The 26,549-nt window shown below is 37.6% G+C and overlaps 1 long non-coding RNA gene across 2 annotated transcripts in view; it reads left to right on the forward strand.

Annotated features, from left to right (window-relative positions):
- LOC111092848 overlaps positions 1 to 26,549 on the forward strand; it is a 176,494-nt gene that overhangs the window by 62,637 nt on the left and 87,308 nt on the right. For both annotated transcript variants that reach the window (XR_005379933.1, XR_005379932.1), the window contains one exon: positions 827 to 924. This is a non-coding gene — a long non-coding RNA (uncharacterized LOC111092848). The remainder of the gene's footprint in view (positions 1 to 826; positions 925 to 26,549) is intronic.

Below are 26,549 nucleotides of genomic sequence, written 5' to 3' on the forward strand. Positions count from 1 at the left end.
TGGGCCAAAGGCAGGCGCTAAACCACTGCGCCACCCAGGGATCCCTATTTTTCTTTTAGTAACACAAAAATGCTGCCCATTGAGAGGGCATGTTAGTTGATAAAATGCTACTCAGTTGTCTTTATTCATACAATGTCTTTAATTTAATGACTTGCTCAAAGCTTGTTGAGAAAGATGTTCAAACAATTTGAAAGTTGAGATTGGATCGTAGAGTTTCCTAAACAAGAAAACCATGAAAATCCCAAAATAGCTCCTTTTACATTACTCTATAAAAAATTGTGGACTTATGCTTTAAGGAGGTTTACCCCCCACTTTCACATAAAGAACTCCTGAGGTTGATTTCTCTTTATTGTGAGAGGATATTGTGTTCTGTTCTATTTATTCGCCTACATAATAATCACATGGGCCTTCCCAAATAATTGTAATGCACCGCTTTCAAAGTAACCTAAAATAGATTTTATAAACTTCACACGATTTATAAGGTGGTTTCACATACCATTCTCACCATTTTTATGGTTCAGTAAAGTGGAATGGGGAAATATTATGATTTTGGTTGAGTTTTACCAGTTGTCTCCCAGTAACAATCAAGTTAGAAAGAGGTATTTTTCCTTCTCTCCTAGAAATCTCAGCTTGATGCTGGTCTTAGAGCACATGCCATTCTTTAAGGGGTATTAAACTGGACCGATAATTTTTATTCCTGACCTCATACTCTATTAATTTCTTTTTTTCTCTATTAATTTCTTATGTGAAGTGCCTAACATAGTGCCAGATGCAAAACCAAGTACATAGTGAGCACTAGTTTTATTTCTCTTTTCTTTGCTTTCAGGTACTCAGGTACTCCATATTCCAAAGGCTCTGAGGAGAATGAGCTTCTTAACCTCCTTAATCCTCTGGAAAGTCACATCCAGCATGGGTCCAGATCAGGTAACCTGGAACATACGAGAAGCCTCCGGTTGGTCTCTCACCTGGGACATTAAAATCCTAACCGTGCTTCAGGGCATGCCTTTTCTGAGACTGTGTACCTGAGAGGGTGCCAGTGTAGGAGGATATTTTTCAGGTTTTAAATATGTTAATGACTATGGAATGTTATTGTGTAGACCAACTTGAAGATACTGTTTAAAAAAGAAGCAAAATCCACAAACAGTGCATATTAGTAGGCTTTCTCTCAATCTCTCTTTTTCCTCTTTTCTTTTTGCAACCTATTGGCCATTCATAAATCACATTAAACTGGAGAGAAAAATTCATAATAATTATGTTAAACCTTAACTTTTAATCATAGAAAAGCCACGTAAATGTTTAGTTTAGAACTATATTTAGAACTATAGTTCTATTTCTTTATGAGAGCATTTGAGTTGGAAGTTGATGCTTTAATATAGCACAGTTAGTTTTTTTTTTTTTTTTTTAATTTTATTTACTTATGATAGTCACAGAGAGAGACAGAGAGAGAGAGAGGCAGAGACACAGGCAGAGGGAGAAGCAGGCTCCATGCAGGGAGCCCGACGTGGGATTCGACCCTGGGTCTCCAGGATCGCGCCCTGGGCCAAAGGCAGGCGCTAAACCGCTGCACCACCCAGGGATCCCAGCACAGTTAGTTTGATAGTAGAGAATAAGGAGTAATTAAGTCCCAAGTATAAAAGAATACCAAAAAGTTTAAGATGTATTATAGAAACAGATTTTTTAAAAAAGGATTGAGTATATTTTAAATTAAGTACATACTGCCACTATTTATCGATAAAGTTCAAACTTGTGACAGTTAGTCAGCTCAAACACAAATGCACAAAACTTGAACTCGTGTACAATTTCTTGCATGCTAAAAATCTTCTGACCCCTGCGGCGGCAACAAACATCTTTTGTGAAAAAGGGAAAATACCACTGGGGAGAAAATAGGGGAATATTTTTCATTGTCCACTAGATGTCAGTACTGAACCAGCAAAACATCTGTTCCGCAGCGCTCTTAGACAACATGCTATTAATTTATAATAAAAGGTATCTGACAGCTTTATTCTGATGAATTATGGGAATCCAAAGCATAATTCCCAGCCTTTGGTTTATAAATTGTCATTGATTTTAATGTTCTTTGTAAAGTTGTGGCATGCAACAAATTTTCCTGCCAAGAGCTGTTAAATAAATAGTCATCCTTTGCTCTGAGTAGTACATTGAACTTGTTAGACTGATGAGCAGAACCAATTGATGGTTATCCATAAACCACTTATGACAGAATGCACAGCAGCAATTCAAACAATTATTGAATGCATTCATTACATATTTAGAAAAAAAATCTCAAGTGAACCAAACGGAATATTACAGGTAATAGACAGTAGCAATGCCACACAATTCTTTTTGAGATACTTCCTGAGTGACAGATGACTAGAATTGTTGTAGGATTTGCTGAGGGCTCATCAAACCTCCCTGGAATTATTTGGTTTCCTCTATTGTGTGATTTGGCATCCCAAAAGTATATCGCTTGCCTTTTCTAAAGAAAGATGGTTATTGTAAAGACAGAAGCTTTTGTTCATGTGAAGATCTCTTACAAACTGGCATCAGAACAAAAGAAAGCTTATGCCTTGAGATATAATTTCAGTGCATTTGGAGATGAGGCTTATGTATATGGGACCATGAAATTTGGAGGTCTGGGAGGACCACTAAGGACTTAATCACTTTTAAGAGGGGGTTTCATCTCCTAGGAAAATTCTCCACAGGCCTTAATGCTGTTGTGTTTGATTTCACTCTCTGAAAACACTTAACATCCTTGGCGGTTTTCAGAAGGACCATCGCTTGCTTTTGTTCTTTGTTTGAAATTGTCCTGCATGTTCTGTTGCTATGTCAGGGACCACCTCTACTCCCCAGAAGTGGCTGTCTTTCTGGGATGTAGCCTCAAGTCTGTTGTTTGTTCAATGTTTTAAGACTTCTTTGGGATCAAAGGAAAGTGACCTAGGCATGTAAAATTCTGTTAATGGTGCTATTTGTGAAAGTACACGGCAAACTACCTCTAGGCACTGCTAAGTAGTGAATCAGTACATTAAAGAATGAAGAACTGACTCTAATGTTCTATCCTTGGATTTCTTTTTCTTAAATCTTTCCGTTGCCCTAAATGTTGTGATATGACAGTAGCGCACTGGCTGGAAATGTTCCCCTAGTTTCTTTTGAAAGAGAAAAATCTGCGGGCCGAGGAGGTCAGATTTTAGTTTGATTCTTCAAAAAATCTGAAACGTAGTTCTTGTTCGGTGCTGTTTGCTTCAGATTTAAAAATTTAAAAAAAGATTTTTAAAGAAAAAAAACATTAGGAAGACGGAGAGCTTGATACACATATGGCTGCCTTTTACAAGTCATTATGATCTGTCACATAAATACTGTATTTACTGACATTTCAAAATGTGGACTCTAATCTCCACACGCATTTATTTTTTTTAATAGTTACTTTTCATCGCAAGTTCAGTCCAACAAATAACATTAGAAAACATGCAACATGGTCCACAGGTTCAACTATCAATGTCATTACTCTTTAAAAAGCTCAAAGACAGCCGAGTTCAGAGTATGAACATTTAAGCCTAAATTGAGTTAAATTAAATTGAGTTGGGTGGAAAGTTAGTGAGAAGAGTCATTTTAAGCACTAATACAGTTTTTCTGTGTAAGGGATGAATGGTGGCTGTGTACTGCAGTATATTTTTCCAAAGCTATTTTCATACTGGTTCCTTTACCTAACTCTCAGACTTTTGCCATCTCTCGTATTTATCAAGTGTGAGAACCCTTGAGCTGCATTAATTAGCCGTGGTAGCATTTCAAACAGGCAGTATTACTCTGTGCAGTTACCACGGTGTTTAAAAATTTACATTCTCTGTCTCACATTGTGACCACCTGTGACCAATCAGTTTGATATATAGACTCAGCAGCTCTCTCTGTGCCCAGGGTCACTCAAAGAGACCGTTTCTCAGGCTAATGTTCCTGGGGACCATGGGCTCAGGGGAAAACGGGTATGGGGGGGACAGCAACGGATAGCGGCAGAGTGCAGGGAGAGCTTGCTGAATTTTATTGGGAGTGTGAAATGAAAACTGGTGTGACTTGTCCTTTGGATAATTTTTACTTCAGTAGATTATCTATATAATTCCCTTGGAGTAAGTACTGCAAACATGTTGCATCTTAGGGTGATTAAGGCTGAGAAGAATAACTAGTCAATTCTAGAGAAGGAAAAAAAAATCAGTTTTTTTTTCTTTTGGAAAGCCTAAGATGTTCACTTTTCAATCAGTGTATTCATGTGGTTGCTGAATACAACAGGCCAGATGCTATTTCTGTTAGTACAAATGTCATGGCGGTTAGAAAAACAATTTCTTCCCTCATGGAGCTTGCATTCTGGTAGAGGGAGGCAAGCAATGAACAAATACGTAAAAAATCATCGGGATGATAAGTGCCAAGACAAAGAAGACAAGACAGGGTAAGGAAATTGGAGAGTAAGGCAGATGAGAACTGTGTGCTCTTTCAGGGAGGGAGCCAGGGGGAAGCCCTTTTGGGAGACCTCTGAGCAGACAGCTGAGCAAGGGGAAGGAGGAAGTCCTGTAAGTAATCAGGGCAAAGTATTCCAGGCAGAGGAAATAGCACATGCAAAGGCACTGGGGCAGGAACAGGCTTGGTATGTGAAAGGAAGAAGAAGGAGCCTGGCCAGAGCATAGGAGTGAGCGGAAAACTGTAGGTGGAGGAGGTAAAAGTATGGGCGGGGGCTGTGGTTAGGTCATGTGGAACCTTAGCGGTGCTGTCAGACTTCCAGCTTTTTATTCTGAGTGCTAGGAAAGGTTTAGAGCGCGAAGAGAACTGACTTGTATTTTATTTTATTTTTAAAAAGATTTTATTTATTTGAGAGAAAGAGAATGAGAAAAAGAGAGTGAGAGAGAGCGAGAGACAGAGAGAGAGAGAGAGAGAGCAAGCACAAGTGAGGGGGAGGGGCTAAGGGAGAGGGAGAAACAGATTTCCTGCAGAGCAGAGAGTGGGGGAGCTCTATCCTGGGACACTGGGATCATGACCCAAGCTGAAGGCAGACACTTAACTGACTGAGCCACCTAGGCAACCCCTGACTTGTATTTTAAAGGATCCTTCTGTTTGCTGCTTGTGAAGGTAATTGGGGTAGGGTCAAGGGGACAAGCTGGAAGATCAGCTGGGCAAATAACAGCAGTAATCCAGGCTAGAAATGATGGTGGCTTGGTCAGGGCAGGTAGTGAGAAGCGGCCCTATTCTGGATATACTTTGAAAGAAGAGCCAAGAGTATGTGTTGACAGATTATGGTGGGAGGTGAGAAGGATCGAGTTGAGGATAAGAGATTCGGCTTAACAGTTTTGCAAGGGTTGGTGCCTTTTGCTGAGTTGGAGAGACCTGGAGAGAACCAGGTTTTAGGTGGAAAGCAAATCAGGAGATGCTGAATAGCAAGTAGATACCCGGTCATGAATTTAGGGGGAAAATCAGGTTTTATCAGCGTATAGGTATGATATGCAGCCTCAACACTGAATGAGATACCTCTGCAGGGAGGGTAGAAGAGGTGTTAGGACGCCTGGGTGGCTCAGTGGTTGAGCGTTTGCCTTTGGCTCAGGGCGTGATCCGGGGTCCTGGGATTGAGTCCTGCACTGGGCTCCCCACAGGGAGCCTGCTTCTCCCTCTGCCTCTGTCTCTGTGTCTCTCATGAATAAATAAAGAACATCTTAAAAAAAAAAAAAAAGAAGAGGTGTTAGACAAGCCACAGAACAGGCCAAGTTAGAAATCATGGAGAAGAGGGAAATCCAGCAAAGGAGACTGAGAAAGATTCTTAAGAAAGAGGTATCCGCCACAACAGTGCTGTTCCAAGTGTGCTTGGTGGACCTGCAACATCCGTGTCACTTGGGAGCTTTTTAGAAATGTAAATTCTCAGACTCCACCCCAGACCTATTGAATAAGAATCTCTGGAGAGAAGCTTCAGGAATCTTTCCAGAAGCTCTCCACGTGATTCTTTTTACACCGGGAAGCCAAACAAAGGAGGTGTTTCAGGTGTATCAAAAGAACCTTATGTGACAGACTCTCTTTTCATATTAAAATTATTGAACTTTTCAAAATAGAGTGTTTTTGTTAGAAAACAGTGTACTATGTTTAGTAGTAGAGTTTTGGACTGTGTATCCCAAAATGAGTTCCGTGATCTGAAGGGAGCAGCTCAGAAAATACCGTGTTGCTGAAAGCATCAATAGTATTAATCAAGATGCATGTAATCATTGATTAAAGAACTATTCAGTCTGCATCAGGTCTGATAGAGTCTTAATTTCCCACAATAAAGAAATATCAAAAAAGTGACTAACCTCAAGCAAAAGCCCTCTGGTTTTAGCCTCTTCTACACTGTGAATGCACTGACTTTACTTTTCTATCATATATCATGGAGTAATTGTTAACCTGCGGCATGGATTGAATTGAATTTTTTGTACACGAGTACAGGTTGTGGCCTGACTAGACTTCTAGTATATAGGTTGCCCTTCATCACTCAGCAGTGAAGAATGAAAATCAACAGAGCTTTCCCCAGCCTGCTGCTTAAGCAGCTGCTAACAGGCTGAGACTGCCCAGCCTCATTAACCCATTAGATACTGCCTTTGCCCTGGAGTAATCCTTAATGAGGCTGCTGCGTTGTAGGGAAGCCAGACATGCACGAAAATGTTGGGGTATTAAAGGACCTTGACTGTGGGGCCTATGATGGAGTTGTTATTATATCAGAAGCAGATACATCAGAGAGCACTCTTAAGGCGGGTAAAGCAAATGATGCTATTACCATCTGTGAATCTATGGTGCTTTAAAAATATTGGAAATTTTGAATTCAGGAGGAACTTGGAAGCTTTCCATTTTCCCAAACATCTTGTCCCCCTAATTAGCAACTCTGTTCTCTAGAGCAGGCAACAGTGTACAGTATGAACCCGTAGATTTAATGCAACAGTTGAAAACGGTCTTGATCCCTCTAAACTTCATGGTTCATAATTTTCTCTGGGCAGAAAGATAATGATTGCACGCAAACACCCCTATCTATTTATGGCCCAGAGGCAGTAAAGATTCTGTTTGTGTCAACAAAGAATTTTTAGAGCTATGACAGTGAGACCTTCAAAGCAAACTTTGTCGTGTCACTGCATCACAGGCACTCTAGCTACGGAGTGGATTTGTAAGGCTGAGATTACTGTATGCTTGTGGGTGAGCTTTTAATAAAGCTGCTAAGGTCCATTTTTATAATTTCTCCCCCCCCCCCCCAAATTTTAGCAATTACTCTTTAGTCCAACACTCCTTTTACTGGAGAAAATGATGCTACTCTAACTCTCCTCTCTCTGCTTTCATTTACCTTCTCCTGTGTTTCTGTTTCGATTAGGTCTCTACAAATATCTGAATTTTAAAAAAATTCAAAAAGCTCTGCCATTCTTTATTGTCACATTATATTAAAGGAAGAAAGTCATGCTTTTACATTTTCCCTGTTCAAGAAGATGCTGAATAAGATTTGCCATCCATTCCCAGAAGCAGAAACGCTATTAAAATTTTAGATTGTAATCTAATAAAATTTCATCTTATCCTATTGCTTTTCTTAACCACCCCCCCAGCAATCAAGCACATAGTCTTAGTATCTAAGGCTAAGGAAAAAGGAGTTCATATATTGCATAAGTGTTTTCCAATAAATTTTTTAAAACTTGGAGAAGATTGGGGTGGGGGTGCTTCATGTAATTTTATAGGACCTCTGAGGCCCAGAGTTTTTAAGTAATCTTTTTTGATGTTTTTAGACAGACCATTAAGCTGAGGATAAAAGTCCCTGTGTTCAATATCTGGATACATTAAGCAGTAGGTTTAAAATTTACAGCTTTCATTTTGACAAGGAAAATGACACGTTTGGTCTCAAGTGCTACCTTGAACTGTTTTTCAACACTGAGACAGGTTGTCAGGCTGAGGGTGGAGGTCTGAGCATTTAGCCCCTGCAGAGCCTCCATGATGTAAACTGTTCCAGCTCGTCAGGAGAAGCCAGCCGGACCCAGGGCTATGGGCTGATGTCTGGTCAGGGGAACAGTAGGATGCCATCTGGTTGCTTATACCCCCATGTGTTGAGGTTTAATTGAATGCCTTCCAATGAGAATGTAATTCATGCAAGGGAGGAAAAGTTATCCCAATGAGAATGCCTGCATAAGTGAGTGGACCTCAAACACTTCCATTTTGATTCTGCCCATAAGAGATTTCTCAGTGGAGCCTTCTGACATGTCACATGGCATGTGAGGACTGAGTCTTTAGGAGTTGCCTAAGCGAAGTGAAGGGCAGGGGTAGGAGTGGCAGGAAAGAGAGGAGAGTCATAGGAGCAATGAATGGAGTAGGGTTACAGAAATGTAAGGAGGGTATGGTGTCGTCCAGTTGGTACAGCTAGGGTCAGGACTACTACGTAGTCCCTGCTCCCTCCCACCCCAATGCAAGGAATGAGGCTGGAGATGTAGGAATGGAAAAGACTGGAAAGAGTTTATAAGCTAGAATAAGGAGTATGGATTTTTTTCTTGAAGGCAATGGATGGAGATGATGAGTTCAGTGTTGATTTTTGGAATCACTTCTAGGTGAAGAAAGGACTAGGGGTGGCAGGGGTATCCTAGAGCTGACAGCCTGGTTGGGAGCTGACTGCAGTAATCCAGGGCTGAGGTGGTGAGCTGCTGACAGTACTGCCTGCCCTGTGCTAGAGAGAACCTGGAGCTGTGGCCACAAAGGTGGTGTGGAGGGGCAGCAGGAGTAGCACTCCCCAGTGGACTTCATGGGATTTGGTGCTCGATGTGAAGGGTAAGGGAAAGGAGGGCCATCTGGTTTCCTTCCTTTTGTCAATTTCCAGAAGACTGAGGGAAAGTCAGGAAGGACTCTCACCCTCACATTCAGGAGACTCCCTATTTTTTTTCTCTTTTCCTTTTCACATCCTCTCCCCCACACTAGCCTCTCCCCTCCCTCTTTCTCATCCCTCTGGCTAAGTCTCTGAGGTAATAGAACCCTTGCATCTATTGGACTTCTGTCTAACTTTGCTTGTACTTCCATCCATTGGACTTCTGTCTAACTCTGCCTGTTTCTGCTTTTTGTTTTGTTTCTTTTTATTTCGGCTGCCACGGCACTACTTACATTCATAATGATTTTATCCTATATAAAGGACTGTACTATATACACTCAACAGTTCCTTCTCCTTCCACTTTCTCTTCTCTCTCTTTGTCTCCCCCTGTTCACTCCTCTTAATTTAGATACACTTAATGAATGGGAGACTCCCATCCTGTGAATTCTATGTGAAGAGCATGTGTCAGTGGCAAATAGTGTGGTTATGCAAAACATACACATTTAATTCAACATTTATTCCTGGCATTGTGGTTTTAAACAAATGTGGCATAAAGAAAATAATCAACTGACAGCACAATAAGTCTTCATTGATTTTGACCCCATGTGGTCTCCGATCTGTAGTGTCCAGAATGGGGAGACTATACAACTGATCTAACTATAATAAAGTCGAGGACTTAAAGGAAACTTATTATGTTAGCTTGTGTCTATGTGTGTGAAGAGGGGCTTACCAAGACATATATTCATTTAAAATTTAAATTGCAAGCCTTTGTTTCAGCATTAGATTTTTGTGTTTATAAAGGATGCTTCATTGGAGGGGCTTACCTTCACTTTTGCATATTTGCAGAAATATTGGAAAAATTCAGTTCTTTCCAAATCAGAGTACATCCTGCCATACCTTACACCCTTCTGCAAGAGGACAATGAACACAGTGGCAAAGTGCTGGAAACAAAAATGACTATGAATTAAGAAATTCACTGTGGCATTTTTCCCACACTTATTAATATTAATACAAAAATAACATAAATAGCCTGAGGCCAAGTAATTTTTCTAGTTAATGAGATAGAGAAACATTGTCCAAATCAGAACATTATAAAAATGTTAGAAACACCTACACCCTCCATTCTGTCTAGCATTAACAAGGCCATGACACAAGATCAATTTGCTAAAAAAAGAAAAAAAAGAAAAAAAAAAGTCCACCACAGGACTGGACAAGTATTCTGAAGCCCTTATTTCTGCTTTTATTTCCTTTCAATATCTCATGAAAAGGATATGTTGAGTTAAAACACCAGGGTAGTACCCTCGTATTTTTAAAAATCTGTAGAACATTCAATATCTGTTCTGCATAAGCACACTGGGCTGTTGTCTCTGAGCCTTTACACAGAAATACAGGAGCTTGCCTAGCATTACAAATGCTGTTCAAATATTTTCCAGAGACATAAAAGAGAAAATATCATCACAAGTAATGAAAATGAATAAGAAAAAAAAACACAGGAGGATGGCATTTGGACAGACCGAGTGAGAACAGGGAGGGGGAGGGAGTGGGAGAGAGGCAAGGAGGGGAAAGAGATCTTAAACACAGTCCTGGGCAAATGATCACGTAGCCTCTTCCGAACTTAGTTTTCATACTATGATTTGAGTCTGTTTTGTCATTTGGCTCTAGCTACATCAGGGCCTCTGTTCCCATTTTTACCTTATAGATGCTTAGAAATAATTTTTCAGTGCTCCTGGGGGGATCAGTCAGTTAAGCATCTGACTCTTGGGTTCAGCTCAGGTCATGATCTCAGGGTTGTGAGATGGACCCCCACCTACTTTGGTAGGTGGGCTCTGTGCTTGGCACCAGTCTGCTGAAGATTCTTTCCCTCTTCCCCGACCCCCCCCCCCCCGACTTTTCCCCTGTTTGTACTCTCTCTCTAAATAAAGAAATAAAATCTTTTACTTTTATTTATTTTTAAAGGTTATTTATTTATTTATTCATGAGAGACACACAGAGAGAGGCAGAGACACAGGCAGAGGAAGAAGCAGGCTCCCTGTGGAGAGCCCAATGTGGGACTCCATCCTAGGACCCCAGGATCATGACCTGAGCCAAAGGCAGACACTCAACCACTAGCCTCCCAGGTGCCCCATAAATAAAATCTTTTAGAAGAAAAGAAATGACTTATAGAAGAATTAAAAGTATTATTAAAATTTGGAAAATTTGATTTCATAAAATACCTTGGGAACCTGAGAAGTAGAAAGGTCTACTCAATTAAAATCCATTTTGGGAGGGCTTAACTCAAAAAAGGTGAGTGATACACTTGATGTTGGGAATAACCTCTAACCCAATTTACAGAAATCATACATGGTGCAGGTATAGTTGGCAAAACACACGCACCGGATACAAAACATATACATGCGTGCACACACAGACACACACACACACTGGGTTATAAATATCCAGAATAATAGATCTATCTTATTTAAGTCAATGAAAGGAAATATTGTGATTTACTAAATGCTATGTAAGTATGTACACTGCAGGGATCCCTGGGTGGCTCAGCGGTTTAGCGCCTGCCTTCCACCCAGGGCGTGATCCTGGAGTCCCGGGATCGAGTCCCACATCAGGCTCCCTGCATGGAGCCTGCTTCCTCCTCTGCCTGTCTCTGTCTCTCGTCTCTCATGAATAAATAAATAAAATCTTTTGAAAAAAGTATGTATGTTGTAAGTTCAGGATAATTTCTACCTTCCATCTCACAAAGAAGTAGTTTTTCAAATCAGAAAACAATCAGAAAAGAAGACTTAGCCAAGATGCTACCTCAACTCACTATTTGAAAGAAAACTCCCAGGTACTTATCCACCTATATGATGCTAAATCCTGAATTTAGAACAGTATCGGTGGTAGACACTTTTTGAGGTGGCAGTCCAACCCATGACCCTCCTTTGAGAAATGACCTCCTTCCTGACTGCACTCATACAGATGGCCCCTGGCAACCATGCTTGTATTTTGATACCACATCTCAAGCTGTAGATGACCAGAGTAATTATTTAGCCTAAGCCATCCTAGAAATTCACGTACACAGGCACACCCACACTGCGATAACTCTTTAGTAGGTATCATTATGGTTTCTCCTTGGAATCCTTATGTCCTTAGAATTAAAAAGAAATTAAGCTATTTACAGTGGCTTTGTAACCAAAAAGCCTGATCTAGAAAGGCAAGAGAGAGAGGAAGAGAGAGCTACTGGTGAGCTCTCATGTGGTGACCACACGCCACATCCATTTGTGTCAAAGAGATGGGGAAATTTTATATTTATGACCCTCCAGGACTTCTATGGTGAGGAGTCCCAGAAGCGTATCCCTCCCTATTCATCCCTCTTTCCTCAACACTCAAGACTTGCCTTAACTATCTGCTTTGAATGCAGACAAAATTTCATTATATCCTCTATCCATGACTATGTCAGCTACCACAGAATGCACAGACTTCCAAGTTCACCCTTCTACTCTATTAAGCCCCTGTGTATCTGCTTTTATTTCAATGAGTCTCAAATTTTATTGCATATCAGAGTCACCTGGAAGGTTTGCTAATCACACACTGCTGGGCCTGAATTAGTTTCTCATTCAGTAGGCATGGGGTTAGGCCTGAGAATGGGAATTTCTAACAGGTTCCAGGTGATGTGGATGCTTGTGGTCCAATGGAAAACCACTGCTTTATTCATTTCTCTCCCCAAGTCCTGAAACTCACTCATTGTGTTCTCTGAATTCAGGGTCTGTTGATAGCAAATCCATTATATTTTCAGCCTTTCTTCTCTGTCTTGCTTTAAGGCAAACTTGACTCTTCTCTAACGTCCCCCTTTTTTTTTTCTTGTAGTCTGTCAAGTGGTGGCTGTTCTTTCTCCCAAAGCCCTAGGACCACTGATATGGTGGTGGGGGTAGGTGTCCTCCTGGTTTCTCATTGCTACTTTCAGATGTTTCTCCCTATGTCTTCCCTAAAAACAACCAATCATGAATCTTATGCCATCAGATGATATCAACCCTTATAGGATTCCTGTGTTTATTCTCCTGATTACTTGGAGATATAAGCACCTGTTTTACTCTCTTTAGTGAAATTATCTCAATTGTAGTAGGTTTCTTTCTCTCTTTTTTTTAAGATTTTTTTATTTATTCATGAGGGACACACAGAGAGAGAGGCAGAGGGAGAAGCAGGCTTCCTGTGGGGAGCCCAATGTGGGACTTGATCTCAGGATCCCGGGATCACTCCCTGAGCCGAAGGTGGATGCTCAACCACTGAGCCACCCAGGTGTCCCCATAGTAGATTTCATAAGTATATAGATAATTTTAACACCTTGGTCTATCAGTTCTTTAATCACTTCTCTTCAATGGCTTTCTCCTCTACCTTATGTTAGCTACTCTCATATGGCCATACCTGGACTTCTTCATGATCTCAATTTCAAACGTTCTACTCTCTGATGGCCATATCCTATCTTTCCAGCCCAAACTGTATACTGTTAGAGCCCAGCCGTTCTTTGATCCTAATGAGACCTATGATCTTTTGATCCTACCTTCTTTAATTGACATCTTTCCAGATTAAATTTTATAATCCTTTTTAATCATGATAAATCCTCTATAAACGACTTCCACTCCCCTGCTCCTCTCTCATGGTCTTACTCAGTAAGAGCAGATCCATAACCTGGTTAAATCCAACTCTCTGCTTACTCCATGACTACAGTTCTAAAGCTAATACTGCCTGGAGAAAAAACCAAGTCACACTGAAATTAAATAGAAGTAGACTCTTAATTTTGCAAGGCAATCATATTAGATGTTTAAAAAAAAACTCATTCTCCCACTCTTGATGAGGATTGAAAATATTTTTCTTACTTTCCAAAACTGAATACCTTCTTCCCCACTGAGAAAATTGGAGCATTCACAAGAGAACTTACAGAGCTTATCACCCCCACTTCAAATCCATCTGCCACCATCTGCCCTTGCGCTGTTATCTGACATCATGCCTGTTACCATAGGTGAAATATCCTGGGCTCCTATTTCAAGTCACTCCTTTCCCTGCGTCCTAGAACTCATCTCCTTTCACTGCATTGCTTGAGAAATTCCCTCTGTATTATATCATCCATCTTCCACACTGTGTCGTCATACAAAAGTGGTGTTACTTCTCCTCAGTTAAAACCTTTCTCTTGATCCCTATTTCCCACCTGTGTATTGCCCCATTTTGTTGCTCCTATTTCCAGCAAAACCAATTGAAAAAGTGACCCAGAGTCATCTCTTCAATTTATGTCTTCCCGTTCTCTCTCACTCACTTCAAGCAGGCTTTCATCTTCACCATTTCACCAAAACTGCTCCCCTGCAGCTCACCCAGGTGCCATGTTCCACAGTCATATCTCTGCTTTAATGTTAGCCTATGAATAGCATTTGAATCACACATCATTCTTGATATATATTCTTCACTTACATTCCAGGGCACAACACTTTCTTGGATTTCCTCCTAGCTTACTGAAAGCTTTCTCAGTTTCCTTTTCGGTTTCTCTTCTTCTTCATCTTTTAATACTAGAAAGCCCCAGGTTTCAGTCCTTGGGCCTCGTTTCTTTTCTTGTCCATGGTTACTCTCTTGGTGATCTTAATCATCCCATGGTTTTAAATATCATATCTATGTGTTTACCCTGCTGCAGAAAAATTTTTGTCCTCTCGTTTTTGAGACTGATAGCCAAACGAATATAATTTTCCTTTGTGGCATCACCCAAAGAAACATGTTATGGTATTAAGTTCATCAAACATCATTTATATAGTTATTTATTTGCTGTTTCTTCTTTTTCATTTTATTGAAGTGTATAATTGACAAATAAAATTGCAATATATATAAGATATACAGTGTGATCTATGTGCTCAGTATGAAAGGATTCCAATCATGAAGTTAATTAACACATGCATCCCTTGCATATTTACATTTTTTTTGGTGGAAATATACTTAGGTTCTACTCTCAGCAAATGTCAATTATACAATACAGTACTATATGAACTATAGTCATCATATTATACATTAGATCCTCAAATCTTATTCATCTTGTAATTGAAAGTTTGTACCCTTTTATCAACTCTTCCTATTTTCCCTAAGCCCTTGCCCCTGGCAACCTCCATTCTCCTTTATGTTTCAATGAGTGTGTTTTTTTTTTTTTTAATTTTTTTATTTTTTATTCTATGTATTAGTGATACCATGCAGTATTTGTCTTTCTCTGTCTGGCTTATCTCACTTAACATAAAGCCTTCCAGCTTCATCCATGTTGTTGCAAATGACAGAATTTCCCTCTTATTAAGGGCTGAATAATACACATAGATACACACATACCACATCTTTTTTATCCATTCATCTTTTGATGGATATTTAGGTTGTTTCATACCCCAGCTATTGTGAATAGTACTGCAATGAACAAGGTAGTACAGATACCTCTTTGAGATAATGGTTTTGTTTCCTTTAGATATATGTACTGGATTGGGATTACTGGATCATACAGTATTTTTATTTTTAACTTCTTGGGGAACCTCCATACTGGTTTCCATAGTGACTGAATCAGTTCACTTTCCCACCAACCCCGTTAAAGGGTTTCCTTTTCTCCACCTCCTCACTAGCACTTTTATCTTTTGTCCCTTTGCTGTGCAAAATCATTTTAGTTTGATATATTCCCACTTGTTTATTTTTGCTTTTGTTTTTGCTTTTGGTGTCAAATAAAAAAAAATCATTTCCAAGACAAATGTCAAAGATCTTACCATCTATGTTTTCTCTTAGGAATTTTATGGTTTCAGATCTTATATTCATCTTTAACCCATTTTGAATTGATTTTGGTGAATGATGTTAAGATAGTGGTCCATTGTTTTCTGTTGCATGTTAGCTGTCCAATTTTCTCAACATCATTTATTGAGACACTGTCTTTTTTCCCATTGTATAGTCTTGGTTCCTTTGTTGTAAATTAATTGACTATATGTGGATAGATTTATTTTTGGACTTTGTACTCTATTGTCTTGATCTACGTTTCTGTTTTTGTGCCAATACCATACTATTTTGATTACTATAGCTTTATATTATAGTTTGAAATCAGGAAGTGTGATGTTTCTAGATTTGTTCTCCTTTGCAAGACTGCTTTGGCTATTCAGGGTCTTTTGTGATTTCATAACAATTTTAGGACTTTTTTTCTATTTCTATAAAAGATGGAATTTTGATTTCATTGAATTTTGATAGGAATTGTGTTGAATCTCTAGATAGCTTTGTGTAGTACAGCTATTTTAACAATATTAATTATTACATTCTATGAATATGGAATAGTTTCCCACTTATTTGTGTCTTTTTCGATTTCTTTCATTAATGTTTTATCATTTTTAGTGTACAGATCTTTTACCTCCATGGTTAAATTTATTCCTAAGTATTTTGTTCTTTTAGACACTATTGTAAATGGGATTATTTTTCTTAATTTCTCCTTCTGATAGACCATTGTTAATGTATAGAAACACAACTGATTTTTGTATATTGGTTTTGTATCCTGCAACTTTAGTGATTTTGATGATTATTTCTAATAGTGTCTTGGTGGAGTCTTCCCAGGATTTCCTATATTATATTATTATGTCATCTACAAACAGAGATGATTTTCCTTCTTCCTTTCTGAAATGAATGCTTCTTATTTCTTTTTCTTGCCTAATTGTTATGGCTGGAACTTTCAGTACCATTCTGAGTAAAAGTAGTGTCTTATTCCTCATCTTGGGGGAATAAACTTTCAGCTTTTCACTGTTAAGTATATTGTCACTCTATTATGCTGAGCTACATTCCTTCTATACACAATTTGTTGAGAGTTATTTTTTTTTTTTTAATCATGGACAGAGGTTGAAATCATCAAATGCTTTGGTGCCACCATTAGAATGATCATATAATTATCCTTTATTTTGTTAATGTGGTATATCATATTGGTTTATTTATATATGTTGAACCATCCTTGTATCCTAGGAATAAATCTCATTTGATCATTATGTATATTCCTCTTAATATATATTTGATTTGGTTTGCTAATATTTTATTGAGGATTTTTTCATCTATGTTCATCAGGGATATTGACCTGTGATTTTCTTATAGTGTCCTTGCCTGGCTTTGGCATCAGGGTAATGCTAATCTCATAAAGTGAGTTTGGAACTATTCCCTCTTCTTCTATTTTTTTTTTTTTGGAAAACTTTGAGATAGATTTATATTAATTTTTCTTTAAATATTTAGTAGAATTCATTAGTGAAGCCATCTGGTCCTGGCTTTTTTGGGGGGAGGGGGAGGCTTTTTTATTATTGTTTCAATCTCCTTACTAGTACTTAGTCTGTTTAGATTTTGTATTTCTTATTGATTCAGTCTTGGTAGGTTTTATGTTCCTATGAATGTATCCATTGTTTCAAGGTTATATTTGTTGGCATATAATTGTTCACGATAGTTTCTTACAACTGTAGCATTTTTGTGTTATCTGTTGTAATGTCTCCTCTTTCATTTCTTCTTTTTAAAGATTTTATTTATTTATTTATTTATTTATTTATTTATTTATTTATTTATTTATGAGGGTGGGTAGGGGCAGAGGGAGGGAGAAAGAGAATTTCAAGCTGACACCATGCCTAGCACATAGCCTGACATGGGGCTTGATCCCATGACCCTGAGATCATGACCTGAACCAAAACTAAGAGTTGGGTGCTCAACTGACTGAACCACCTAGGTGCCCTTTTCATTTCTGATATTATTTACTTGAATCTTTTTTCTTTCTTGGTGAGTCTAGCTAAAAGCTTATAAATTTTCTTTATTTTTTTTTTTAAACCAGCTCTGGGACTTTGATTGATTTTTTTTCTGTTGTCTTTCTAGTCTCTATTTCATTTATTTCCATTTTTATCTTTGTTATTTTCTTTCTTCTACTAACTTTGGGCTGAATTAACTGTTTTTAAAAATTTTCTGAAGGTAAAAAGTTAGGTTGTTTGAGATTGTTCTTTTTTCTTCATGTAGGCATGTAGCACTATAAACTTCTCTCTTAGAATTACTTTTGCTGCATTCCATACATTTTGGTATTTTGTGTTTCCACTTTTATTTATCTCAATATATTTTTTGATTTCCCTTGATTTCTTCTTTGGGCCATTGGTTGTTTAGGATTTTGTAGTTTATCTCCACATATTTGTGAATTTTCTAGTTTTTCTCTTGTGATTGATTTCTAGTTTCATACTATTGTGGTAGGAAAGGAGGCTTGATACAATTTCAATCTTCTTAAATTCATTAAGACTTGTTTTGTGGTCTTGCATGTGATCTATCCTTGAGAGTGTCCCATGTGTGCTTGAGAAGAATGTGTATTTCTCTTCCTGTTTGTTGTAACATTCTGTATATGTCTAGGTTCATCTGGTCTAACATGAAGTTATAAATCCAGTATTTCCTTATTGATTTTCTGTCAAGATGGTCTATTTATTATTGAAAGTGGGGTTTTAAGTCTGCTACTATTCTTGTATTGCTGTCTATCTCTCCTTTCAGATAAAAAATTTAAATATATTTTTTAGGTGGGTAATAAATATATATATATATATAGAGCTTTATATATATATATATCTATATATATCTATATATATATATATAATCTATATATATATAGATTATATATAGAGCTACTTTTATAAGTAGACAGATATACACATACACAGAGCACATCTTTCTTATCCATTCATCTGTCAATAGACATGTTACTTCCATATCTTGGATATTGTAAATAATGCTGTAATAAATATATTTATTTATGCACCCACTCCTATGGTGGGTGCATAAATATTTATACATGTTATATCCTTTGTTGGATTGACTCCTTTATCATTATATAATGACCTTCTTTGTCTCTTTTTGCAGCTTTTGGTTTAAAAGTCTATTTTTTTCTGATATAAGTATAGCTATCCCTGCCTTACCTTGGTTCAATTTGCATGGAATATCTTTTTCCATCTCTTCATTCTCAGCTTATGTGTATCCTTAAAGATGAAGTGAGTCTCTAGTAGGCAGCATTCAGTTGGGTCTTGTTTTTTAATCCACTCAGCCACTCCATATCTTTTTTTTTTTTATTTATTTATGGTAGTCACACACACACACAGAGGCAGAGACATAGGCAGAGGGAGAAGCAGGCTCCATGCACCGGGAGCCCGACGTGGGATTCAATCCCGGGTCTCCAGGATCGTGCCCTGGGCCAAAGGCAGGCGCTAAACCGCTGCGCCACCCAGGGATCCCCAGCCACTCCATATCTTAAAAAAATTTTTTTGGTATAGTTGGCACACAATATTACATGAGTTTCAGGTGTACAACATAGTGATTCAACTTCTCTATGTGTTAGATGAGGCCTATCCCAATGTAGCTACCACCTGTCACTATACAACACTGGTATCATTGACTATATTCCCTATGCTGTGCCTTTCATTCCTGTAACTTATTCATTCCATAAATAGAAGCCTGTATCTCCCACTCTCCTTCACCCATTTCTCCCAAAGCCCCCCACTCCTCTTTGCTTTGGTAACCATCAGCTTTTCTCTGTATTTACGAGTCTGATTCTTCTTTTCATTTATTTGTTTATTAATGTGTTTTGTTTTTTAGATTCTACATATAAGTGATACCATATGGTATTTGTCTTTCTCTGTCTGATTTATTTCGATTAGCATAATACCCTCTAGGTCCAATTATGATCTCAAATGGCATGATCTCATCCTTTTTAATGGCTGTATAATATACCATGATTATATATAGAGCTACTTTTATAAGTAGACAGATATACACATACACAGAGCACATCTTTCTTATCCATTCATCTGTCAATAGACATGTTACTTCCATATCTTGGATATTGTAAATAATGCTGTAATAAATATAGGGGTAAATATGTCTTTTTGAATTAGTGTCTTCATTTTCTTTGGGTAAATATCCACTAATGGAATTAATTATTGGATTATATGGTATTTCTACTTTTAATTTTTTGAGGAAACTCCATGTCCTTACCAACATTGTTATTTCTTGTCTTTAGATGGGTGTCAGGTGAAATCTCATGGTTTTGATTTGCATTTCCCTGATGATTAGTGATATCAAGTATCTTTTCATGTGTCTGTTGACCATCTGTATGTGTCCTTCGGAAAAATGTCTATTCACATCCTCTGCCCATTTTTAAATCAGAATTTTAGTTGGTTTTTTTTTTTTTTTGGGTGTTGAGTTGTGTAAGTTTTTAATATATTTTGGATATTAACTCCTTATGAGATATATTTTCCCATTTAAGTAGGTTGCCCTCTCATTTTGTTGGTGGCTTTATTTCTATACAAAATGTTATTTGGATGTAGTCTCAATCATTTATTTTTGCTTTTGTTTCCTTTGCCTTAGGAAACACATCTAGAAAAATGTTGCTACAGCCAGTGTTGGAGAAATTACTGCCTGTGTTCTCTTCTAGGATAATCATGATTTCAGGTCTCACATTTAGGTACTTGATCCATTTTGAGTATATATTTTTTGTTATGGTTTTAGAAAGTAGCACAGTTTCATTTTTTCATGTAGCTATCCAGTTTTCCCAGCACCATTTTTTTGAGAGACTGTCTTTTCTCTATTGTATATTCTTGACTTCTTTCTCATAGATTAATTCACTGTATAAGCATGGATTTATTTCTGGGCTATCTATCCTGTTTGATTGATTTATGTATCCATTTTTTGTACCAATAACATATTGTTTTGATTTTTACAGTTTTGTAATATATCTTGAAATCTAAAATTATGATTCTTCCAGCTTTGTTTTTCTTTCTCGAGGTTGTTTTGGCTATTTGGGGTCTTTTGTGGTTCCATGCAAATTTTAGTGTTATTTTGTCTAGTTCTGTGAAAAGTTCTGTTGGTATTTTGAAAGCAATTCCACTGAATCTGTAGTTGTCTTTGAGTAGTGTGGACATTTTAACAATATTAGTTTTTGTAATCCAGGAGCATTTAACATCTTTCCATTGTTTGTCTATAGTTTCTTTCATCAATGTTTTATAGTTTTCAGAGTACAGGTCTTTTCCTTCCTTGGTTAAGTTTATTCCTAGGTATTTTATTCTTTTTGGTACAATTGTAAATGGAATTGTTTTCTTAATTTCTCTTTCTGCTATTTGTTATTGGTATATAGAAATGCAACAGATTTGTATATATTAATTTTATATCCTGCAACTTTACTGAATTCATTTATCAGCTCTAGTATTTTTTTTTGGAGCAATTTTTAGGGTTTTCTATACATAGTATCATGAGTATCATGTCCTCTGCAAATAATGACAGTTTAACTTCTTTACCAATATAGATACCCTTTATTTATTTTTCTTGTCTGATTGCTGTGACTAGTATTTACAATACTATGTTGAAAAAAAGTGGTAAGAGTGGGTATCCTGTCTTATGCCTGATCTCAGAGGAAAATCAGGTTTCGTGATTGAATATGGTGTTTGCTGTGGATTTTTCATTTATGGCCTTTATTATGTTGAGTTGTGTTATCTCTAAACTCATCTTGTTGAAAGTTTTTATCATGAACAGATGTTGAAATTTCACACTCTATCTTTTGATTGGAGAACTTAGTCTATTACATTTAAAGTAAATTATTGCTGGGTGTGGACATACTCCTGCTATTTTGTTGTTTTTTAGGTGTTTTGTAGTTCCTTTGTCCCTGTTTTGCTCTTCTCTTTCATGATTTGAAGATTTTCTGTAATAACATACTCTAATTTCTCTGACTCTTTTGTATATCTACAAATGTTTTTGCTTTGTGGCTACCATGAAGCTTACACAAAGCATATTATAGTTATGGCAGTCTAAACTGATAACCTCAAATGAATATAAATCCTATACATTTTTACACTCTCCTATATTTTGTGTTTCTGATATTATACTTTACATCTTTTGATATTGTGTATCCATTACCAAATTACTATAGTTACAATTATTTTTTAATACTTTGTCTCTTAACCTTTAATTAGTTCATTTTTTGTAGTTGTTTCTCTGGTAGAGTTTGGATAGTTTAATGGCTAAAAACATGGGTTTTAGAATAAGAAAGGTACAGTTCAGTTTATACTACTAATTGAATGGACCACTTTACTGATCTCTCCTAGATTTTCCTTATCTGTAAATGGGAAAAATAACAACCACCCCACTAGGTTGTTGTGATGATTAAATAAACTATGTGTTTTGGTTTAGGTTTCTCTCAAAGCATTTTGAGACCAGATGGTTTATTTGGGAGGTGCTTGTAGGAAGCAAGAGTAACAGAATGGTTAGAGTGAGCCAGAGGAGGAATAACAAATATAAAAGGTACATTGTCATGGTTACTTCTATAGGCATTTGTGGCTTAATCCTGCTGGGACTTCAGAGAAGCAAACAATGGCTCCTAGAATTGTTGAAAAGATGGAGGCTGAGGCTCCCATTTCCCATTACTGATGCTTTCCCATGGAGCTGTTATCTTCTTTGAACTTCTAGAAGTCCCCCAAAATGAGCTCAGCAGACTCTTAAGGTTTTGGGGAAGGCTCTGAAGGAATCTGTGTCTTTATACTAGGAAATGGCTGTAGAGTCCCGGTCACCTCATGTTCTACTTGGAGATAAGCTCTGAAGGGGTGCTGAAATGGAAGGACCTAAGAAACAGTCTGGTCTTGATGCAGGAAATTTTGGACAATGATCTCCTTATTATTTTTTCTCATCCATTAAGTAGCTCATCCATTAAGTTGGATATTTTATTTTACCAGGTACTTAGAAACTCCTGTTTCAGGGCATTATCTCCCCCACTCCCACCCATTCCTTCTATACACCTTTCCCCTTGTGGAGTTATAGCCCAAACTTAAGTGAGGTTGGATAGGAATACTAATGAAAATGCCTTTCAAGGGATCCCTGGGTGGTGCAGCAATTTAGCGCCTGCCTTTGGCCCCGGGCGGGATCCTGGAGACCCGGGATCAAATCCCACATCGGGCTCCAGGTGCATGGAGCCTGCTTCTCCCTCTGCCTGTGTCTCTGCCTCTCTCTCTCTCTCTCTCTCTCTCTCTGTGTGACTATCAAAATAAAATAAAATTTAAAAAATATTAAAAAAAAAAAAAAGGAAATGCCTTTCAAGAGTTTATGCACATTCTGCTCTGTGATTTAGATAGTGAAAAAGCTGTCCAGAAGGCTACTTTGTAGAACTACCCAAAGTCAGGTTTACCTCCTAGTGCCAGGATTCATCTGTAGCTTCTTTGACAACAAAAAGCCAAGGGTTATTTTCAAGTCTGCCTTGTTTATTGACAACAGCTGACCAAAGTAGCAGATTATTAAGAAGTAGATTGCTCTTAAATCCTTCATATTAGAAAAGGACAAAGTTGTTAGGTAATCCTATCCAACTCCTTGGTTCAATGCACTGCTTATATCATCCCTTGGTTTGGCTGCAGTTAGCTATTTCAGTTTGAGTTGCTGATATTTATTTATTGGAGTCTTTCACTTGCCTTTTTTTTTTTACTACAATAATTCTTACTGCTAAAACATAAAGCCACAATAGGCATCAAGTCACTTTCCTCTCACTAAAAACTTCCTACTATTACAAAGGCTTTTATTATGCCAAGATAGAAAGTTTATTTTTTGATTATTAAGTTTTTCAAGCTGTCACACTATCATCTCTTAGACCATACACTCAGTTCATATTTGCTGATTTTTGCCTCTATACAGTGGTTCTCACCATAAAAACTTGCTGTTGGTGAAAATAGGATAAACTGTAATTTAAAAGGAAATCCTCTTGTGTAGCAGAATCATACATTTCTGATATAGATTTGAGAGAATTCATGTTGCTTAATCATGGTATCTTAGTCAAACATAGAAATAGCTAATATTTTCTTATTAGCATATCAATTTCGGTCCCTAAAAGTAGTTCCTTATAAGTGCATTTTTTTCAAGTGTTTAAACCATTTGCTGCTTTTTGGATTTTTTTTTAACTTTTGTCTATCTTAGTGTGTGTCAAGGGTCTATGAATGAGCAGACCACCACAATTCATCACAACGAAACAGAGTTTCTTTGTTCCATACTTCTAAATGGCCCTTTGTGTACCTATACATTGCTGAGTCACATTTCTCAAACTCATTTTTCCTGGGCCAGAGGGTAAGACCCTGAGATGTGATATAATGAGAACTTAAAACATTATGATTACAACAATAGAGCATTTTTGAAGACAAGAGTAGTTACTTATGGTCCCTTAGACTGCAAAGTTTTTCAAACTGCAATGGTACAAACCAATAAAGTATGAAATATATTTTTTAGAGATTTTATTTATTCATGAGAGACACAGAAAGAGAGGCAGAGACATAGGCGGAAGGAGAAACAGGCTCCCTGTGGGGAGCCTGATGTGAAGCTCATCCCAGGACCCCAGAATCGCGACCTAAGTTGAAGGCAGATGTTCAACCACTGAGCCACCCAGGTGCCCCTCTATCAAATTAAAAAAAATTATTTATCGAATATTTTTGAGTAAGATCTACCAGAAGAAATATATTTTACTTCATGTGAGAAACATACAACTACATACATGCAGAACTGAAATAAAATGTTCATGAAATAGTACTTAATCTATATTCCCAATGACATACTGTCAATTTCTTTTTTCTATCTTCTGAAATGTTGATTAAACTCTCCAAATCAAATCTATGACCCTTTGCAGAGTTATCAATCAGACTTAAAAATACTTCATTAATTGACAGAGAAAAGGACTTTTAAAAGTGTATATATAAGAAGACAAGTTGATAGCAAAGAGGGAAACTGAGGAAAAAAGAGACAAACAATTAAAAGACCATGAAGATAGATTAAGGGAAATAAACGACAGCCTGAGGAAGAAAAACCTACGTTTAATTGGGGTTCCCGAGGGCGCCGAAAGGGACAGAGGGCCAGAATATGTATTTGAACAAATTCTAGCTGAAAACTTTCCTAATCTGGGAAGGGAAACAGGCATTCAGATCCAGGAAATAGAGAGATCCCCCCCTAAAATCAATAAAAACCGTTCAACACCTCGACATTTAATTGTGAAGCTTGCAAATTCCAAAGATAAGGAGAAGATCCTTAAAGCAGCAAGAGACAAGAAATCCCTGACTTTTATGGGGAGGAGTATTAGGGTAACAGCAGACCTCTCCACAGAGACCTGGCAGGCCAGAAAGGGCTGGCAGGATATATTCAGGGTCCTAAATGAGAAGAACATGCAACCAAGAATACTTTATCCAGCAAGGCTCTCATTCAAAATGGAAGGAGAGATAAAGAGTTTCCAAGACAGGCAGCAACTAAAAGAATATGTGACCTCCAAACCAGCTCTGCAAGAAATTTTAAGGGGGACTCTTAAAATTCCCCTTTAAGAAGAAGTTCAGTGGAACAGTCCACAAAAACAAAGACTGAATAGATATCATGATGACACTAAACTCATATCTCTCAATAGTAACTCTGAATGTGAACGGGCTTAATGACCCCATCAAAAGGCGCAGGGTTTCAGACTGGATAAAAAAGCAGGACCCATCTATTTGCTGTCTACAAGAGACTCATTTTAGACAGAAGGACACCTACAGCCTGAAAATAAAAGGTTGGAGAACCATTTACCATTCGAATGGTCCTCAAAAGAAAGCAGGGGTAGCCATCCTTATATCAGATAAACTAAAATTTACCCCAAAGACTGTAGTGAGAGATGAAGAGGGACACTATATCATACTTAAAGGATCTATTCAACAAGAGGACTTAACAATCCTCAATATATATGCTCCGAATGTGGGAGCTGCCAAATATATAAATCAATTATTAACCAAAGTGAAGAAATACTTAGATAATAATACACTTATACTTGGTGACTTCAATCTAGCTCTTTCTATACTCGATAGGTCTTCTAAGCAAAACATCTCCAAAGAAACGAGAGCTTTAAATGATACACTGGACCAGATGGATTTCACAGATATCTACAGAACTTTACATCCAAACTCAACTGAATACACATTCTTCTCAAGCGCACATGGAACTTTCTCCAGAATAGACCACATATTGGGTCACAAATCGGGTCTGAACCGATACCAAAAGATTGGGATTGTCCCCTGCATATTCTCGGACCATAATGCCTTGAAATTAGAACTAAATCACAACAAGAAGTTTGGAAGGACCTCAAACACATGGAGGTTAAGGACCATCCTGCTAAAAGATAAAAGGGTCAACCAGGAAATTAAGGAAGAATTAAAAAGATTCATGGAAACTAATGAGAATGAAGATACAACCGTTCAAAATCTTTGGGATGCAGCAAAAGCAGTCCTGAGGGGGAAATACATCGCAATACAAGCATCCATTCAAAAACTGGAAAGAACTCAAATACAAAAGCTAACCTTACACATAAAGGAGCTAGAGAAAAAACAGCAAATAGATCCTACACCCAAGAGAAGAAGGGAGTTAATAAAGATTCGAGCAGAACTCAACGAAATCGAGACCAGAAGAACTGTGGAACAGATCAACAGAACCAGGAGTTGGTTCTTTGAAAGAATTAATAAGATAGATAAACCATTAGCCAGCCTTATTAAAAAGAAGAGAGAGAAGACTCAAATTAATAAAATCATGAATGAGAAAGGAGAGATCACTACCAACACCAAGGAAATACAAACGATTTTAAAAACATATTATGAACAGCTATACGCCAATAAATTAGGCAATCTAGAAGAAATGGACGCATTCCTGGAAAGCCACAAACTACCAAAACTGGAACAGGAAGAAATAGAAAACCTGAACAGGCCAA

Source organism: Canis lupus, chromosome 27 (assembly GCF_011100685.1).
Source record: "Canis lupus familiaris isolate Mischka breed German Shepherd chromosome 27, alternate assembly UU_Cfam_GSD_1.0, whole genome shotgun sequence".
Taxonomy (NCBI): Eukaryota; Metazoa; Chordata; class Mammalia; order Carnivora; family Canidae; genus Canis; species Canis lupus.